Below are 5,000 nucleotides of genomic sequence, written 5' to 3'. Positions count from 1 at the left end.
CGTTTCACTGGCGCTGGATGACCGGTGATCCGGTGTAACGATAATGTTCTTCGGAGGTCCCGCTCGTGAGCATTAAATCGAATTCTGAATTATGGACCAGTGCTGTGCTGTGAAGGGTTGCGTAAGCGTAAGGTGGTGGAATTTAATGAGAATCGTTTGATGAAAATCATCAAACAGGCGCAACTGCATTCGCCCCTGACTCATGGTGTATTTATGTAATCAGAGCGAGATTTCATCATTAATTACGTGGCGCCACGAATAGAGCCAAGGAGTAATTGCTCCTGCTAAGCCAGTGCCGTTCCGTTAAAGCAAACTAAAATCTCAAAGGTCATCGCCGGGATCGATTTAAGTTGCAAACCCAACCAACCCACCTCAACAAAGTGTGAAGCGTGGATCACGAGCGAAAGGCTAGCGAAAGGCGAGTTTTCCGCGAGCCAAGCCTATCTAGGGTGGCCCTCGACATCATTCCCCTCATTAATGGTGATTTGTTCGTGCAGAAAAGTGGATTGGAAGCAAACTTTTCCGAGGCCAACGGTAGTTACAGAACTCAAACAGAACAACAGATCGTCGTCCGTCGTCGTCCGGCTCTTGGTGAAACAATTTAAAACCCGAGAGGTTTGGGAGCTGTGCGGCCACCCGGGGGGGTGAATCTTCTAACACCGCAAAATTCTTCGGAAAGTGAGGATTGCCCGTCCCTTCTGGTTGTCGGCTTTTCTGCTTACGATTCAAAATCTTTTTTTTTTCGGTTGCCAATGCCCTGACCCTGCTCACTAGTCGAGGACCTCTCAGAGGAGGGGAGTGGTACATGAATAAACATTGCCCCTAGGCCGGGGGTGTGTTTTGTCGCCAGATTTAACCCTCCCCCCACCCACTGGCGAAAGTCATCCGAGGGAATAAAAAAGGATTTGAAACGCGGATCACGCCGCTAGTGAGGTTAGTGTTTCTCGATGTTTTTCCTTTTTTCCTTGCGGTCACTTCCTCTCGACTCGTGTCACAGCAAGCCTTGGTTCTGGCCCTCGGCAACTGATTGATGCAGCTTTGCATTTTGTGGCTAGACGAACCTCGTCGACCTCGTTCCGGTGCCGTGGCACGGTTGTAGTCTTAGGGCTTTCGGTCGAAACAACGATGGCTGCCCACACAACCCCCCCCCCCCCCCCCCCCCCTTATCAAGGTCGTTTGCTGTGCTGAATTCCAATCCACCACACCCAACGACCTGTGCACGAGGTTGAAAATCGAATTTATATGCAAATCACTTGCACAACATACCAAAGCCCACGCCCGGAGGTTTGGGGTTTTGATTTGACCGGCTGTCTAGCTGGCTGGCTGGCTGGCTAGCTGGTCGATCGAAAGAAAGAACGAAGGCTCGTCTCGAGTGCCCTTTCTTGCTCGGCGTCGTGGTGTTGAACCGTGCGTGCCACTTTGCTGGCTACCAGCTGTCGCCGGCTGCTGAATCAGCTGATCGGTGCCCGGTCCCGGCCGTGATCAACGCGCCGCCGTCCGCCATACACGATCGAATTCCACTTTTAAATCAAATCACCACCAGCACGACGCGTTGGCTGACGAAGAAGTCGAACGCGTTTCAAAACCGATTTTAATCCTGGCAGACCGCGAAACTCGAAACGTGCTGACAGGTTCGGGTTCGGGATGATGGATGATCCAACAAACGAACGAACGGACGAACGGACCATCGCCAAGATAAATGGAAAATGATTTACGAAATGCCAAAATTGAGGGAAAATCCCCGACAAATAACGACAAATAAAGGCAGGCGGAAGATCTCACGGAAGACCGCGGACGGCCACTGGCTGCGTGATGGAAAGATTGAAATTGGATCCACCCCCAATCAGCCTGATGAATGCTGAACGTGCAGCCGCTGCCGCTAGTTAAGCCCTTGGATGGTAACGGAGCGCCCTTTTACAGCCCTTTCCCTGTGCTTTGTTCCTTTCTTTCTGGTCTCCCGCTGGCCCTCTGCTTGAGGTTGACTTTGGTGCCGCGAGCGCAGGTGTTGTTTTCACGATCGGAATGTCTCGTTCGTAATTCGTGAACCCCTCGGGTGGGTGACAGGCGGCGTGGAGGCGGACAACCGCAACGGCAAAAGAGTTATGTTTATTTAAGTTATCTTTCAACGAAATGGATATTCCCGCGGATTGTCGTTTTGGGGCAGCGGGATTGCCTGCCTACCGAGATCGGGCCATTCTTTTATATTTTGTGTACGCTGGCACAAAGAGACAGAGAGAGAGAGAGAGAGAGAGAGAGAGAGAGAGAGAGAGAGAGAGAGAGAGACCAAGAGAGAGCAAGAGAGAGAGCTCGCGGAGGGGTTTTTGGCATATTTTCGTTACAATTTTCCACCGCCACCAACGCTGTTGCTGTCGTCACCGAAACGCCATCGACATTTTTGTCGAGCGCGCGCCCAGAGAAATTGAAACGGAAATCCGCGGCATCTTGGCAGATAATGCTCAACCATATAATGCCACACCCCTGGGGGGCTTACTCCCAGCCACCACTCCGTGATAAACCGGAAGATGATGGCACACAAAATGCACCCGCAACAACACCCTCCCCGTGGTGCTGGTGACGTGATGGGATTGGCTTTACTCCCCGAGCCGAGCGGGGAGGTGAAGCGAAATTGGAACCCACATTTCCGGGGGATGCATTGCAGTGGAAAAAGGCCCACAGGAACGGGAAAGGGGGTGAGCCGGAAAATTGATGAAGGGATTGTCGTTGTTGGGCTGGCTGGGTTCGTGACCTTGGGCTTAGGCCGCGGATCCACCGGGGGTTCCGTTCCGTTCTGTTGTTTATGGTTCGTTGCGTCGTTTTCCAAATTTTCCCTCGCCGTCCCGTGACTGAAGCTTACTGATGTCGTGTGCGTGCGTGTTACGTGTGGCGTGGCTTAACGAGAAAAGTGTCAATGAAAAGCCGCCGACCGATGGGGCTCGTATCTGTCGCCGTGAACGCGAGGGCCGTGCCGACGCGTTCTCCATTCATGTTCCATGCACGGGGCAACCCGGTTCAATTACCCAATACACCCTAGTTCCCATCCCACCGGAGGGTAGAGGAACACAAAATGGGACCCACCAGAGGCAGCGCGTGCTGGATCAGTCTGCGGCTTTGCTTTACGGATTTGAAGGCAACTGAAAACGGGGGTCGAATGCTTGATCCTCACAGCGCCATGGCCTGATGTTACATGAACGAAGGGTAAATGGATTCTTTCCACCACCAGCAGCACCAGCAGCTGGCCTGGTCGTCTGGTGGAGCTGGGAGGGATTTGAATTGCAAATGGCCGCGGTGCCGGCACTTCGGCCGAAATTCGACGGAACGGAACAATCTGGTCGATGGCGTAATTCGGTCCACCCCCCTGCCTCCCGTTGATCAGCAGCCACCAACAGAGTGCAACGTGGTGCTTGGTGCTGAATGATTCATACGAATCAGGATCGAAATTCGAAAACATTCACCCAACACCCTTCGCTCCGGGTACTTCATTAGAAAGTGTGGCAACCGCGACAGCGTCTGTGGCGGTGAAAGGAGTGTTGGTGGAGATGATGGTCTGGCCCCGGTTGTCTGGCACTCTCCGGATAATTGTCGCCATAGGGAGCGCGCCAGAAGGAAGGGGACCAAATTTGGTTATTATGGAATGGGATTAACTATTCTCGGATTCAACACAATCCGCGGGTGAGGTGGCAATTGGCAAGAAATGTTGTTTGTTTTTGTGGCAGGGTGGAGATTGGGAGGCGAATGCATTTGTATTCGAGTTCTGGCAACTCCTGTGGTTCAACATACTGTTGGCTTCATTAATAAACTAATTTTAGGTGTTTGCCTTTGAAGCGAGAGAAGCTTTAGTGTAATTTAATTAAACTGTTTTTATTGGAGTTCATGAGCTATTGTGCTTTCTAGTGAAATCCCAAAGATCCACACAATAACTTGCAATTTAATAATAGCTCACCTTTCACCAAGCACCAGTTCATTTATGTTTCTCGAAATGTTTCAACACTTGCACTTTGCTTTTCGATAACATGCAGTATTATTAATGATGTTGTGGATGTATTTATCACTTTTGTACACTGATTTCACTGTAGTTTACACGCTTTTCTGAACACTGTTTGCTATAAAATATACGAAGAAAATGGAAAAAGATTTTCACTAAAATAATATTCACTTCTGTTATAATTGAAACCATCCAAACGCTTCGTTCACATCCACACCGTAGCTATTACACAAGCTGCATGGCCACAGGGAAACAACATTTTTGCTGCCACGACTGGACCACCACTACCGTTGTTCCATCGTTTGATTGGAAGATTAAAATATTTATAAATTTCACAGTTTTAATTACATTTTTTTCGGGGCCCCCTCACAAAAAACCTCCATTCAATAACCTCTGTCTGGACCTCCGGAATGGTCAGACAACTAAGGACCTGACGGAGAGCGCGAGCGTGAGAGCGTGCTGTGTGTAACAACAAATTGAAACCTTTGTAAACGAACCAACGATTAATTAAAAACCGTCTCTGCCTTTGATGTGCGAAAAGATCCTGGCGAATAATTTAATTAACCGTCTTTGGTCCGGCCCGGCCCGGCCCGGTTCGTCCCACCGTTGGGCCTCGATCAGTCCACGTGCACCAGGCTCGTTCGCGTAACACGCGGTACGGTGATGCGTGGCCCACATCCGTTCGCTCCGTTCGGCGATGCCAGCGCAATGCTTTATTTATGCGTCTCTGCCTTCTGTTTCCTTTCTAAATCGACCGAAAGCGTGCGATGGGCCCCCGGTGGCCCAGCAAGGTTTATTTTTTTCGTTTCATTCGAGGATTCACCACCCGGTGGCGGAAACGGTGCAACGGAAATTTCGGTTTCACTCTTCGGTCGGTCGGACCAGTCGGCTTCAATTAACACATTTTCTCCCGCGCCGGTTCTTCATCCAGAAGCCTGCCACATCCAGACACTCGCTCGCTCGCTCGCTTGCTCGTCGTTCGCACACGCTGTAACGACCGTTGTAATGGGCAATTTAA

The 5,000-nt window shown here is 50.6% G+C and overlaps 1 protein-coding gene across 5 annotated transcripts in view; it reads right to left on the bottom strand.

Annotated features, from left to right (window-relative positions):
- LOC126570385 (potassium voltage-gated channel protein Shaw) overlaps positions 1-5,000 on the bottom strand; it is a 62,554-nt gene that overhangs the window by 57,191 nt on the left and 363 nt on the right. For all 5 annotated transcript variants that reach the window (XM_050228111.1, XM_050228114.1, XM_050228115.1 and 2 more), the window contains exon 2: positions 3,941-4,100. The gene's annotated coding sequence lies outside the window, so the exon portion shown is untranslated. The remainder of the gene's footprint in view (positions 1-3,940; positions 4,101-5,000) is intronic.

Source organism: Anopheles aquasalis, chromosome 2 (assembly GCF_943734665.1).
Source record: "Anopheles aquasalis chromosome 2, idAnoAquaMG_Q_19, whole genome shotgun sequence".
Classification (NCBI taxonomy): Eukaryota; Metazoa; Arthropoda; class Insecta; order Diptera; family Culicidae; genus Anopheles; species Anopheles aquasalis.
Note: the sequence above shows the minus strand (reverse complement) of the source record. Positions and strands in the feature narration are given on the sequence as shown.